At 42.0% G+C, this 15,977-nt stretch overlaps 1 protein-coding gene across 3 annotated transcripts in view; it reads left to right on the top strand.

Moving 5' to 3' along the window:
• LAT (linker for activation of T cells) overlaps window positions 1-15,977 on the top strand; it is a 428,981-nt gene that overhangs the window by 132,750 nt on the left and 280,254 nt on the right. The gene's annotated exons all lie outside the window — the stretch shown is intronic.

Here is a 15,977-nt window from a genome sequence, read left to right on the forward strand (position 1 = left end):
CTAACTATATATACCTACTGGCTATCGCCAGTAGGTAATATATATATATATATATATATATATATAAATCTTTATCTCACATAACTATAACTCTTGCCCTATGAAAAATATAACTTGCGCTCCCACCATGTACAGTTTTCTCATACATAATTTTGTGAAAATGTTGTAGTGATATATTTATTGATGTCATACATGATGTCATTAGTGATGTAAAGTGTGGGGGTAATTAGCAGTCCATGACAAGGGCCCAAGTTATTGTTACCTTAGGGCACAAGTTAGAGTTACTAGACATAACTATAACTGGTGAATTTGTATGGAGTTTAAAATGTTACTTTGTGACGAAATATTTCACTTAACTTTAATGTTACTTTTTAAAATTTCAATACCATAAGTTTAGGCAATCCTGCCTTTCGGCCATGTGCGGCGGGTGATTTGACACAGACAGCCAACCGCATGGTGTGCACAGTCTATAGCCATGAGTAGCAGGGTGTTAGCCACTGGGTCGGACCTATGGCAAGGCCATGCAACCGACCCCCCTGCAGGTAGCCAAAACTCTCTTCCATTCCCACTCATTCTTTCCCCTCAGCCTATTTTTCCAACACCCTATATATAAAGCAGATCTATCACCATTCTCCAAAAATTACCAAAAAGCTTAATCAAATGTACATTTGAGTGATGACTCACCTACCTAGAGCACAGTTTGTAGACCAAAGAAGATGAAAGGAGAGGCAATCTGTGATCTACAAGTCTTGGCCTCTCTCGTTCTCTTTTTCTCTCTCTTGCTCTTCCTTTCTCCCCCTCCATACTCAGGTACCAGCACAGCAGAGAGCACAACAGAAAGCTCGAAACTTAAGGACCCATTTACAGAGCTTAACACATGTGACTTGCATATTGTATTTGCCTCCGAGTGGCAGGTGTCCCATCCCTTGGAATTAGCTTTAACCAGTGTCATGCAGGTTACAAATTAAGCTGTCTCTCTTGAATTGGAAAATCTGTCCTGAAAGCTACTGTTGGATTTTAGTTGGAGTTACAGTACCTCCTTAGTGTCATACTGCCTGGTGACTTAAAAGAGAAAGAGTGAGGTCAAAATAATGGAATTGCTAATAGGTAATTGGGAAATTAGTTTCAGAAATCTATGTTGCCAGCAGTGTCGGACAGGAACAGAAAATAGATCTGGATTTCAAAATAGAATATTAGTGTGTTAGATAGCTAAAAAGAAAGTGGACCATATCTGCAAATCAGGATAGTTTTGAACTTGTAACACACCCTGCATAGTGTTTCTCAAGGTTTAGGATACTGCATAGATTTCAGCTTGCTACAGTCATTGTTTGCTTTAATATCATGGAATTAACAATAAAACCCAGCCCAGCAGACCTAAAACAGGCCCCAAAGCAACCAAAACAGTGCCACACAATGAACAGCCCTTCTGGCACTGCCTTATTGCTTTACAGGCCAGTTTAACCCTGGTTGCCAGTAAGTCCAGTAGCGAAACAGAGCTCCATCTCAGCCAGGAAATGCAAATTCTTATCAGACATAATTTTCTGAAAGTTATCGGATTGTTCAGAAGGGTGTTTTTATCTCTTGTGGTTTGCTAGTTAGTAGTCAGCTGCTGACTGCTCACTTTTTAAGGGGGGGGGGTCTACATCTGACTTTAAACGAAGATCTATTTTATGTTAAATTGTCTAAAGTATTTGTCTGTTGTTAGTTGTATGCTTTTAACTATCTTCCTGTAATCCTGCATTACTTTTGTAATGCTACATAGTTTTCTGATCTTTTCTTACATTTTCTTTGGTTTTATAGAATTGTAGTTTTCTTGCATTTAAATCGTGTTGTGCTTTCCTTATTCTTGTTGGTTGTATAATTAATGTTTTTCTTGTTGTTTGGAATGGTTGTAGGTCTCTTGTTTTTTAGCTTGCTTGGTGTGCTCTTGTCACTTGTCCTGTGATGTACTTTTACAAATATTATTTTTCGTGCCTTGCATGTCCTTTTCAGGTGGAGCCTAGACAGCACTTGTGCTGACACTTAGTGACCTATTGTATATACTTTGTGGGGTTCAACTCCGCCCATTGCCTGCCATTTGTTTATTTCCATGTCCTTTAAAAATCCATGCTGTCTCTTTGTCCCCCCTTTTTCTCTTCCATTCCTCACACAGAACAGGGACTAAGTGCTATATCTTTATGCTATGGTTCTTTAGGGGACTAATTTGTTCTTGCTTTCCTGCTCTGTTACTTTTTGCCTGGGCTCAGCTTTGATGCCATAGCTGCTTACATTTTAATATAGCATTGATCCCTCCCACCTCCTCTTAATGCCACAGTTTTATTAGTGCTGCCTCTTCATTCATGCCTCTTGCTTTGTTGCTTGTATTTTTTAGTCCTTTTTGCAATTTTGAATGTTGACTGCCAGTTGGGCTTCTTGTGGTAAGATATTAGTTTTGGTTTCTTTTTTAGGGGAATTGGCCTTTTTGCACAGTGTCAAAACATGAATTCACACTCTATTGCCATAACTGCAGTCAGGTAGGTTTGGGTGGAACAAAGCAGCAGGGGAATCCTTCCATACACCAGCCATGTTGGCCCCTTGCACACATTCAAGCACAAAAGGATCTGAGAAGCACCAGGGATGGCAGCTCCGGTTTGAAAGACTCATTATGCTGGAGTCACTCGCATTCAGCTTTGCCTGGTTGGACTTGGTTATACGCTCCCCTCCTCTTTCTCTTAGCTTTGCCTCTCCCAGTTTCAATGGCTCCTCCTACCCAGAGATTTGGGTCTGGAAGCGGAAATTAAGGTGAGCTGCTCCCATATTCGCAGCAGCTAGGTCCCAGCGTCTCCAGGTGAACTGACTTCTCTGATCCCAGGCCTTTTAGAGCGTCCCTCCACCATGCACAGCACTCCCATGTGGATGAGTAAACCATTACCTTGATTAGTGTGAGAACATGCCAAATATGTATTGGCTTGTGCACAGCTCACAGGATATAGTTATTGGCCCTCTGCACTCCCCACTGTGTATTCACTATCGTCTGCATGACTTGCTCTGTCCATTCACTTTACTTTGCTGCACTATTTTAAGATGTTTTGCTTTTTGGGCTGCCTGCGGATCAAAGCCGAGGTTGCCGGGATTTCTAGCAGCACACTGGTTCTTTAACAACTTTGTGCCCAGCCACCATGACCACTACTGTTGTGATGTCACTGCACGCCCGCACCAACTTGATCTGGGTGGCATTGCACACCGATAGCTTCCTTGGTTGTAACGTCCCTAGAGAATCGCCTGAGTCCCATGTCTTCCGCTCACTCCATGTCAAGGGAACAATATTCCCCTATTGAATTGCAAATTATTTTTTGTAATTGCCATCAGGTTTAAAACAAGCTTTCAGAAGACCATCAAGTTCCTCTAACAGTAAAATGTCAAGCTGTTTATAAAGTCTGATCTGAAACAATAACAGTAACTGCCAATCTGCTTTGAAAGTTGGAATGTTGTTTTCATTTAAAACATGACGCTGCGCCGGCTCATAAAATGTGCCTTATTATGCAGCAGAAATAAGAGTTGGTATTTTTTGTAAGCAAGCTGCTTTATCACACATTGCATCATACAGCCCCACCCCGCTCACTTGTCCTTTCCAGCCAGAGACAGACCACTTCATGAGAGAGGTTGGATGTGAAGGCATGCAAGTTCCATGCAGTGGCCTGTAATTGTCTGGAGCTGGTTACTCGTGCCCCTCCTCCTTCTCTCTGCTCTGCCTCTTGCAATGTCAATGGCTCCTCCTACCACTGAGAATTGGGGCTGAGAGCAGATATTGAGGCGAGCTGCTCCTGTGCTTTCAGAAGCTCGGTCCCAGCATATTTGAGTGAGCCAACCTCTCTGATCCCAACCTTTTTGGAACATCCCACCGCCATGCACAGCCTCCCTGTGTGTGTGGATGAGTAAGCAATTGCTTTTATTAGTGTGAGGAAATGACAAGTATGCGTCGGCTTGTGCACAGTTTGCAGGGTGTATATTTATTAGCTCCCCACTGTGTCTTCACTATTGTGTGCACCATTTTTATGGGGACACTACCATTGTGTGTTACGTCAAGATATTGAATGTGCTCTTACTAGTGTGATCACAACCTCCAGGCTGTAGCTTCTACTCACTACTGAGAGAGCGCAAATTTGAATAAAAAAATATGCATGAGCCATATTCACAAGCACATTGTATAAACGTGGGAATGAAATGTATATTGGAACATGAAGTTGACACTTACAGCATAGAACTAACCGATATAATCAAAAGTAATATAGGAAATGTAACTGTATTCACGTTAGAAAATGTATTAGATTTAGAAGGCCGTATACGTAGTGGGCTAATGTAGTAATGTGTAGAAATGCTTATGAAATGTAGAACGTGCAAAGTAGAATTCATGTATGTGTGTAACTTTAAATGGAGAAACCGCGTGAAGTGTAACATGGAGAAATGTGCAGAGAGCATATACGGCGATGTAACCAATGAGAATATAAAGTTATACTCTATGTAATTCTATGTACGATGTATTCGCTTATTCGAAAAGGATTTGCTAAATACGAATAGATATATAAATGTGTGTTAAAGGTTATACTGTGTAGAAGGCTTCTTGTAAGAAATGTTAGAAGGGTTTAGGTCATTTGTGATTTTAACCTGACTGACCAAGGGTTCGCAGGAGTGTAGTCCGCTGGCTGTAATTTAGTGGGCTCACAGGAGTCGTGAATAGTCTTGATGTGAACGTGCGAGCCAAGGAGTCTAGTGTTTGCTAGATTTAAGATGACAACGCTGGACGAAGTTTATGGTCTAAACGTGATAAGAAGCGCTTGGAATTTGAGAGTTGTTTTGAGAAATCCATTCACAGGACCAAGAAAGGTTATATACATAACTATAAAGATTAGGGTTCTGCTGAGGTTATGAACTTAAGTTCTGAAAGTGTCAATTGTAAAATTGAATGAAGTCAACAGCAAGAAGACGAAGATGACATCGGAGGAGAAAGGTCAACTTAACGGACGGCGAAAGAGACGAAGCAAGGAAAAAGCTAGAAGATGACCTCACGGGGAAAGTCCGTGGTGGGCGTCGAAGGGGCGTTCCACCCACACTGTGATTGTGTATTTTAGGGACAGTACCCCGGGGAGAAGATAGCGAATTGCTCAGACCGAGAACAGAGCGAAGGGCGAAGGGTAGATGACTTGAGCAGATGCGCTGAGAGAGATCAGAGCGCAAGAGAGCAGTAGGCCGAGGACCCTTAGAGAGCGGATGGGTAGGCAGCAAGGGTACTGCTTCTTAAACTTAAAGTTACCTTTAGAGGCTAAGAGAGTTTGAACTTCTTTGGAAGTCAAACTGCTGACACCTTTTTAGGTTAGGAACTTGCGAAGTAGGGATGTCACCTAGTATAGAGTAGGGACAGATTTAACTTGATACTTTTCTCTTTCTGTAGATGACGCAAGGGAACCACTTCACATCGATGCTTTAATTTGTTGATTCTGGAATTGATTTTGTATTCTCTTGTATACCCTTTGAGATTTATCCTGAAAAGGATTGTATTTGTATATAAATTTAACTTATATAAAACTTTCAAAACTTTATCAGTTGTAAGTGGTTCTTCAGAGTGGCGTCAGTTAATGGGGTTTATCTAACCTATGCGGGGTTTGTCTTTTACTCAATGACAGATATCAAGCGATCCAAAATTTTCGAATGAGATAAGTTATTAAATTGATCATAAGTTGATATCAAAATCTCATTCCCCGCAGTTGGTAGCAGAGGATGGTTTTCTTCTTGAGGAAGTCAACCTAGGTTAGGTCTAGATTACCCCAAGGTCCCTAGTCATCGACGACCAGAAGAAGAATCCCTGCCGAAGACGGTGCTGACGGTGTATGGAAAGAAAAGCAGCAGAGTCGGTCGAGAGTGAGTATAAGGGTCATGCGTTGTAAGATTGCGGTATTTTATGTTGTACCTGTGTTGTAATGTCAAGCGGAGTTGAATGCCTGTAGTGTGATTGAGGGAAGGTTGTGAGCGCGCGCAACCGGATAAAATCTTAGGTTCAAGGAGAGCTTAAGTGGTTCGGGTGTATCGAACACCCAGAGTAATTTGTCAACCATTGAAAGGGGGTCATGAGGTACCATTGATCGCCCGACAGACCGATGATAGGGGGAGCGTAAGAGTGAGTGAATGAGTAGCGGACGCTGGTCGTACGTTTACTGTGTGTAAGTAACCTATCAGTTGAGGCGATCGTCTGACCGTGAGGGAAGGCGTTTCGTCAGTTGAGGTGACAATTACAGTTAGACTGTGGCCGTACAGTCAGAGAAAAGTGATCGCTTGGACGGAAGTAGTCATTTTTCAGCGTATGAATGAAAACGCATGCAAGATCGTGAGACGAGTTGAGAAAGAAGGAGAACTGCTGCAGAGGGAGCGAGTGACGTCAGCATAGAACCGCGCTGAGATTGGTTAGTTTGTCAGACGTCAGCGTAGAGTCGCGCTGAGATAGCGAGAGCCGCGTAGGGATTGGTTGGTGGTTGTCATCGGGACATAAACAAGGAAGAGAATTAATAAGGGAAAATTGTAGATTATCAAAAATGAAGTGTTTTAAGAGTTTAAGAGCAATCTTTAGGAGGAGAGGAATGCTACTACGTTGATCCTCTTACAGGGCAACGAGTAAATAGGGAGGAAGACTGTACCCTAGGTGCAGCCCTGGAAGTAGATCAGCGGGGACCATACGTAGAGGCTGAAGTAGCTGGATGTCCTACAACCTTTTTGGTGGATACGGGGGCCACTCGATCCACGCTGAGATCAGTGGTAGTCCCAGGTCTGCCAATATCGGGAGAGACGATTCAGGTGGTAGGAGTCGCAAACAAAAGGATGACGAATCCTCTGACCGAACCAGTGTCAGTAAAGATAGGGAATTACAGTGACGAACATCAGTTTGTGATCTGTGATTCTAGCCCTGTGTGTTTGCTAGGAAGAGATCTGTTGTGTAAACTGAATTGCACAATACATTGCACACCTGAAGGAGTAGAAGTGCAGACCAATGATGAGGATGCCGATTTTAAGGTTGTAAACTCGCAGGAGTGCGTGGAACTATATCCTACCTTAACAGCGGAGGAGCTTCCACAGGATTTGAGGGAGAAAGTGTCAGCTGAAGTGTGGGATTTTACTGGAGAAGAAATAGGATTGATCAAAGGAGTAGAACCAGTAAAGATCTTGGTAAGACTTAATGCCGAATATCCAAGAACACCACAATACAAGTTGACTCCGGAGACGATTGCAGGAATAAAGCCTGTGATCGAATCCATGATTAAACAGGGAATACTGAAGGAGATCGTGGGAAGTCCATGTAACTCCCCGATTATGGGTTTACAGAAGCCTAGTGGGAAATACAGAATAGTGCAGGATCTTCGAAAGATTAATAATATTGTTGTCTCATGTTGTCCAGTGGTACCAAATCCATCAGTGATATTATTTCAGATACCGTTCCAAGCTGAATGGTTTACTGTGATAGATTTGTGCCAGGCTTTCTTTTCGATTCCTTTAGATGAAGAGAGTCAGTATCTTTTCGCTTTTAAGCTGGAAGATCGCGTTTTAACATGGTGTCGTATCCCTCAGGGGTATACAGAAAGCCCATCGATCTTTAACCAGCTGCTGAAGAGAAATCTTGAGAGTCTAGTACTGCCCAAGAACTCGGTTCTAGTCCAGTACATAGACGACCTCCTAGTTGCGTCAGAAACTGAGGAAGCTTGCAGGGTAGACACCATAACCTTGCTAAATCACTTGGCCGAGAACGGACACAAGGTGTCTCCAAGCAAATTGCAATATTGTATGACTGAGGTGCAATACTTGGGCCATAGGATTGAAAAGGGAAAACGGAAGGTGTCTCCAGACAGAATAGAGGCGATCATGAAAATGAACGCGCCTACAACACAAAGAGAAGTCAGGATGTTTCTAGGTATGGTCGGTTATTGTCGACAGTGGATAGCCAACTTCTCACTGAAGGCAAAACCGTTATTACAACTGACGCACAAAGGAGTAAGTGATCCGGTACCATGGGACAAAGATTGTTTGATGGCGTTTTTGCAGCTGAGGGAGGACTTATGTCGTGCCCCGGCTTTAGGAATGCCTGATTACACAAAACCATTTTTGCTTTACTGCTGCGAAAGAGAGGGATGCGCGTTAGCCGTTTTAGCCCAGATACATGGAGATGCGCGTAGGCCAGTTGCGTATTTTTCGGCTACATTAGATCCAGTAGCCGCAGCGTTGCCCGGATGTCTCAAGTCCGTAGCTGCAACGGGTGTCAGCATTGAACGTTCTGAAAGCGTGGTAATGGGACATCAGTTAGTGGTGTACGTACCGCATTCTGTAGAATTGTTAATGACCAGGACTAAGACTCAGCATCTGACGAATAGCAGGCTCACACGCTATGAGCAAGTCATACTGGCTGCCGAGAATGTGACCCTGAAAAGATGCTCCGTCTTGAATCCTGCAACTTTGATGCCACTTCCAAATGCGATAGATGATGAAATTTGTACAGACTATGATTGCCTTGATGTGACTGAACTATGCACCAAACCGAGACCAGATATCGTGGATGAGCCATTGACTGACCCCGATGAAATATTCTTTGTTGATGGTTCATGTGTAAGAGACGATATCGGTCAGCTGAGAGCAGCTTATGCAGTTTGCACAATTACGAGAGTAATAGAAGCCGCTTGCCTGGAAGGAGTACACTCCGCTCAGGTAGCTGAAATTGTTGCTTTGACGCGTGCTTGTTTAGCAGGTAACAAAATTCGAGTCACCATATACACCGATAGCCAGTATGGTTTCGGGGTAGTTCACGATTACGGGCAGTTATGGTCTCAAAGAGGTTACATGACCTCCTCGGGTTCTCCAATTAGGAATGGAGAATTCGTGAGATTATTGTTAGAGGCATTGCAAGGTCCAGCAGCCATTGCAGTTGTCAAATGTGCTGCGCATACAAAAAATCTAGATTTTGTATCACAAGGTAACCGCTATGCGGATGAAGTAGCGCGTTACTGCGCAGAACAGGGATATTCTCACACTGATGTAAAGGTGGGGGGAATCCAAGAAAGAACTGAATTGACAATGTTGTTGGATACTGTAGATACGTGGGATGAACTAAGGAGTGTTCAGGAAAATGCACCAGATGATGAGAAAAAGAGTTGGGAAACAGCTGGTTGTTCTAGAAGTGAGATGAATTTCTGGATATCTGCAGATGGGAGAGCAGTTTTACCGAACGAATTTGTTAGTCCAATGGCAAGGAAAATGCATGGATCAGCGCACATAGGTAGAGATGCTATGGTGAGAGTTTTCAGACAAACGTGGTTTAACCCAAAGTTTAGAGTAGCGGCAGAAGCAGTGTGTCAGCGCTGTGCGATCTGTCAGCAACTAAACGTAGGAAAGAGAACACCAGTCACACTGAGTCATATTGGGAGGTCTGGGGGGCCTTTCAATAGAATGCAGCTTGACTTCATAGAAATGCCTAAATGCAATAGACTCAGATACGTTTTAGTGATTGTTTGTATATTTTCTAGATGGGTTGAGGCTTACCCTACACGTAGGTGCAATACACTTACAGTAGCAAAATTGTTACTTAGAGAGTTAATACCGAGGTTTGGAGTGCCATCCTCTTTGGAATCGGACAGAGGAACTCATTTTAACAGCGAACTAGTGAAGATGTTATGCTCAGCTTTGAGTATCGATCAGAAGTTACACTGCAGCTATCGACCAGAAGCTTCAGGGATTGTAGAGCAAATCAGCAGTACAATCAAGTCCAGACTTGCCAAAGTTTGTTCAGCAACATCCCTGAGTTGGCCAGACGCACTTCCAGTGGTTCTTATGAGCATACGTAGCACACCAGATAGGAGAACAGGTCTCTCTCCTCATGAAGTGCTAATGGGGAGAGCCATGAGATTGCCATCGGTTCCGACTGCAGCACTAGTGAACATCACAGACGATTTGATCTTGGACTACTGTAAGGGACTATCTGATGCCGTTAATTCTGTGTCCCTCCAGGTCCAGGCTGCAGAGGTTCCATCAGCACAAGATTTGTGCCATGACCTGAGTCCGGGGGACTGGGTTTTGGTGAAAAAACACGTCAGGAAGAACTGCTTAGACGTGCGCTGGAGAGGACCGTTTCAAGTCATACTTGTGACGAATACTGCAGTAAAGTGTGGAGGTTTGCCAAACTGGATACATGCCTCACACACCCGAAGAGTGCCAACACCTCTAGAAGAAACAGCTACTCTCTCGGATGAAAATCCGGCGGAAAGCGGAGAAGCCACAGAGGGGGAAAGCCAAGCTGTGGAGGTGATCAAAGAGGCTGAGACTGAGACGGAACAGGTCGACGAAGGTCAGGACACCAGTGGGACCGAAGTCGTCTCAGGAGAAGAGAGTAATTGGGAGATCGAATCAGATACTGATCAAGCAGAAAGTGACCAAGAGACAAGTCCAAGAACAAGAAGCGGGAGGACAAGGAGTGACGAAGCTAGTTGGCCGGAGAGAAGGAGAAGGCCAAGCTTAAAAGCAGATCAAGAAAGAGCTCTTGTCCCGATCGCTGAAGAATCGGATCAGGAAGAGGAAACTACAGACTCAGGAACTGAAAGTCCAAGAAGATCGAGAAGGGTACGTGTGCCCTGCAGAAGGTACGCCACCCCAGAGTGGACTTATCTAGCAGATGTCTTGGGGACAGAAATCTGGGAGAGTGAAGAAAGTGAAAGTAATCGATCACGATCCATTTGTGGCAGTGGAGATATGGATGTTGACGCCTGGACTCGAGACTGAGGGATTACTGACTTTCACACTTCCCATACCCCCATATTTGAGTCAAATTCAAGATCTAGTGCTAAATAGATTACAGTTTCCAACTTTTGGTCATCAAATTCCGGAAGAAGAAGAAAAAGTCATTCGTTTTGAGTTATTGGAAATTGTTGTGAAAGCTGCAGGTACGAGAATTATTGTAGATGCATAAAAGACTTTTGTATATAAGCTATAAAGAAGAAGATAACCTAGCGCCGAGTGGAAAGAAGAATAAAATTAGGGATAACATTTAGAGGACGGAGAAGGGTTAGGGTTGTCTGTTGCTAAAGAGAAAAGACATTGGTTGCGAAAAGAGACTTTTTTTGATAAAGAGCACTTTACAGACTGAGAAAGCAAATAAAGCCAACAAAGACTGGAAAAGAAAAACTTTTCGCAAAGGAAGGAGCTACGCAGTTTGATAACATGGAGAACGGCAACCCAAACCGAAAAGCTAAATATATAATAGGTACACTTATAACGGTAGTAATTTTTCTCATAATTACAGTAGTGACAATATCATACATAATAGGACATGAGAGCGATAAAGAAACAGCAGATGTAAAACCTGTAACGACTTTGAGACCTGCTCTTGTTGGGAAGAAGGAGGAGAGCAATGTCATCCGTGAAAAGGCGTTACTGGCAGATGAAGCTCGTAGACTACACGTAGACGAGTCACAGGGAAACTTTAGGTCAAATGCATATGCCAAATTGTTGTACGAGTATATCGATGCCATGGAGGCCAAAGATTGCTATGTGTGTATGCAATTGCCGGCTTCTGTAGACGAAGGCATTAGATATCATCATCTCCCACTGACTTATGGGATAACATGTAGTTTACTGCTTAGTATATTTTATGGTAGAGAAGGATTTGAGTACTACTTTTCAAATTATGATTCGGTACTGCCTGAAGTTCCGAATTATAAACAAATGAATAAGTGGGACTATTACAAAAAGGAGGATAGATTAGCCAAATTCTTTCTTCCTTGGGATACATTAGATACTTCATACGCACGCAGAAATAATCTAACTTGCAAAGTGTCAGAGGTTGAGAAAAAGTTTATAGGACAAGTAGACGACAGATACAGAAGACAGAAGATTCTGAAAATGTCAGGACAGTGGAAAACAGATTGGACCGAAGAAGAGAAGGCACATAAGAAGAAAGGTAGCAATGGTCCAATAGCTTTGGATAGAACGCAGAAAGGAAAGTTATGTTTAACTCGAAGCAAGACGTATTATGAGAATGTATTTGTAGGTGAAGTAAATTGCGAACATGCTTTTAGATTAGAGTACTATACGAAAGATTTCATGAAAGGGATGCAAGCTATTCCGAATGTGTATTTTGTATGTGGAAGAAATGCCTATGTAAAACTACCTGACAATTGGTATGGTTCGTGTTACTTGGCAATTGTTTTCCCCAAAATATATCATGCAAAGGATATAGCGATAATAGAAGGAAAGGCTTCGATGAGAGCGAAAAGGGAAGTAGGAGATGCAGAAGTAGTAGGAGATGTATTTGGAGCGATGTTTCCTATGTTAGGTTTGATACTTAACGATGTTAAGATTAGGAGACTGGCTACAGTTGTAGATAGATTATCTGCAAGCACTGCAAGGTCATTAATGTTAGTAGAAGGAGAGATGCAGTCGATTAGAGCAATGGTTCTTCAGAACCGACTTGCTTTAGATGTACTGCTAGCAAAAGAAGGCGGAGTTTGCAAGGCTTTGAAGGTTCAGGAATGTTGTACTTATATTCCTGATAATTCAAAACCACTTGAGAAAGTCATAAGCAACATTACACAGATTCATCAAGAGATCGAAGACTTATCAAAAATAAACGTTTGGGAAAAAGTCAGTCATGGAGTAGGAAAGGTTGGGAGTTGGTTTGCCAACCTTGGTAAAAGCATAATATGGTATATATTAAAACCTGTGTTGATAATATTAATTTGCATAATCACAATATTAGGGTTAGTGAAAGTGTATAAATGGTATAGGTCGAACCGGTTACAAAGATCCATGAGAGAGCAAGAAAGGAGATTAGCTGCTTTACAAGATCAACAGTACAAAAGTTTAAGAGCTCTCGAAGCGATGAAAAGAGGGAATGTTGTAACTAGTTCTGTGTAAGGAAGTTATTCAAATTGCATTTAGTGATGACTCCTAGAAGTCATCAAAGGGGGGACTGAGAGAGCGCAAATTTGAATAAAAAAATATGCATGAGCCATATTCACAAGCACATTGTATAAACGTGGGAATGAAATGTATATTGGAACATGAAGTTGACACTTACAGCATAGAACTAACCGATATAATCAAAAGTAATATAGGAAATGTAACTGTATTCACGTTAGAAAATGTATTAGATTTAGAAGGCCGTATACGTAGTGGGCTAATGTAGTAATGTGTAGAAATGCTTATGAAATGTAGAACGTGCAAAGTAGAATTCATGTATGTGTGTAACTTTAAATGGAGAAACCGCGTGAAGTGTAACATGGAGAAATGTGCAGAGAGCATATACGGCGATGTAACCAATGAGAATATAAAGTTATACTCTATGTAATTCTATGTACGATGTATTCGCTTATTCGAAAAGGATTTGCTAAATACGAATAGATATATAAATGTGTGTTAAAGGTTATACTGTGTAGAAGGCTTCTTGTAAGAAATGTTAGAAGGGTTTAGGTCATTTGTGATTTTAACCTGACTGACCAAGGGTTCGCAGGAGTGTAGTCCGCTGGCTGTAATTTAGTGGGCTCACAGGAGTCGTGAATAGTCTTGATGTGAACGTGCGAGCCAAGGAGTCTAGTGTTTGCTAGATTTAAGATGACAACGCTGGACGAAGTTTATGGTCTAAACGTGATAAGAAGCGCTTGGAATTTGAGAGTTGTTTTGAGAAATCCATTCACAGGACCAAGAAAGGTTATATACATAACTATAAAGATTAGGGTTCTGCTGAGGTTATGAACTTAAGTTCTGAAAGTGTCAATTGTAAAATTGAATGAAGTCAACAGCAAGAAGACGAAGATGACATCGGAGGAGAAAGGTCAACTTAACGGACGGCGAAAGAGACGAAGCAAGGAAAAAGCTAGAAGATGACCTCACGGGGAAAGTCCGTGGTGGGCGTCGAAGGGGCGTTCCACCCACACTGTGATTGTGTATTTTAGGGACAGTACCCCGGGGAGAAGATAGCGAATTGCTCAGACCGAGAACAGAGCGAAGGGCGAAGGGTAGATGACTTGAGCAGATGCGCTGAGAGAGATCAGAGCGCAAGAGAGCAGTAGGCCGAGGACCCTTAGAGAGCGGATGGGTAGGCAGCAAGGGTACTGCTTCTTAAACTTAAAGTTACCTTTAGAGGCTAAGAGAGTTTGAACTTCTTTGGAAATCAAACTGCTGACACCTTTTTAGGTTAGGAACTTGCGAAGTAGGGATGTCACCTAGTATAGAGTAGGGACAGATTTAACTTGATACTTTTCTCTTTCTGTAGATGACGCAAGGGAACCACTTCACATCGATGCTTTAATTTGTTGATTCTGGAATTGATTTTGTATTCTCTTGTATACCCTTTGAGATTTATCCTGAAAAGGATTGTATTTGTATATAAATTTAACTTATATAAAACTTTCAAAACTTTATCAGTTGTAAGTGGTTCTTCAGAGTGGCGTCAGTTAATGGGGTTTATCTAACCTATGCGGGGTTTGTCTTTTACTCAATGACAGATATCAAGCGATCCAAAATTTTCGAATGAGATAAGTTATTAAATTGATCATAAGTTGATATCAAAATCTCATTCCCCGCACTGTGTTAGCTTTAACTTTCAGTGTATACTAACAACATTGTGATCACAATTCGGGTGCGTACGTACTTGCACTGTGTGCATGCAGTGTATACTTCCCGTGTAAGGACAACTTTTAGTGTATATGTGCTATCTGCATGTCATCTTGTTTCTTGTGTGTACAAGTACAATGGATGCACTATGGGGGCAAGGGCTGACTATGTATACTTAATATCGGTGTGCACATATCCTGCAGATATTCTCCAAAACCAGCATGTTTGTTCTCAATTCTCACTTTATATATACTCACTACCAATGTTTAACAGTCTGCAGTTTCACCATAGACTCGGGTGGCTATACCTTTATAACGCGATGTAGTGATAGTAAACAACGCAAGCACACAAAGATGAATGCAAACTCACACATTACCCCACTGACAGAATCGAGATGTGTGCTCATATACTCAATGGTTTAGAGTGGAAGGCGTCATCCTTTCCCTCTCTCTCTCGTGCTCTCTCTCACACCTCTCTCACACGTCTCTCTCGCTTTCTCACATACTCCTCCCACCACTTTCATATTAGTTCACTTCAGTTCTTCAAGCACAATTTCTTTCTTGTGCCCTTTTATCATTTCCATCCTCATACCCGCACTTTCTTCCTCTTCTCAGGGTCTCTTCTGCATACACAGGCGCTCCCTCTTTATACATCTGCAGCCTGCTCCCCCCTTCTCTCTCTTTCTCACATACTCTTTGTGCTCCTCTGTCTAGAGTTAATTCACCGCTTTGAGCACAAATTAGCTATCCCTCTCTATCTTCCTGTCTATTTATTCTGTGCAGCTCTCACCCCTATCTCTTCACCGTGTCACATAATACCATCTCCACAAATACACTAAACACCACACAATTCCACAGCTAACAATTCCAATTCAACCCACATAATTCCAGTCCAAACCACATACATCCACTACAATTAAAACAAAAACACATGGGTAAACGGCATTGTAATTTACAACGCCAATAGCTTTAACTCTCACAAATGTGAGACCTATGCTTGTTTAGTACGTATTGTGTGTTTCACTCTTGTTGATTAATCATAGTTTTGTGTCTGCTGTTGGTCTTTTGTATTTTCTCTGTTTGGTGAATAGCCATCAGTCTATTGTCTTTCCCCTTTGACTGTTCTTTTTTGTTGTATATGTGTTGTTGAGCATTTGTAGTTTTCTAATCTTTGGATTGTCTGATTTTGCCTTGCTCTTGTTAAAGAAGGCCGTGTTTTTTGTTTTTTATATCAGCAATTGCAATTTTGCCTCTTGATTGTTATCTGTTTAGTTTGTTTTCCTATTATTATTTTCTTGATTTTCTCCAGTTTTTGATGACTCATTACAATGCGTGGCTAAAATAATTAGCACTTTGTGAGTCATT

The sequence above is a fragment of the Lissotriton vulgaris genome, chromosome 7, assembly GCF_964263255.1.
Source record: "Lissotriton vulgaris chromosome 7, aLisVul1.2, whole genome shotgun sequence".
NCBI classification, from domain to species: domain Eukaryota; kingdom Metazoa; phylum Chordata; class Amphibia; order Caudata; family Salamandridae; genus Lissotriton; species Lissotriton vulgaris.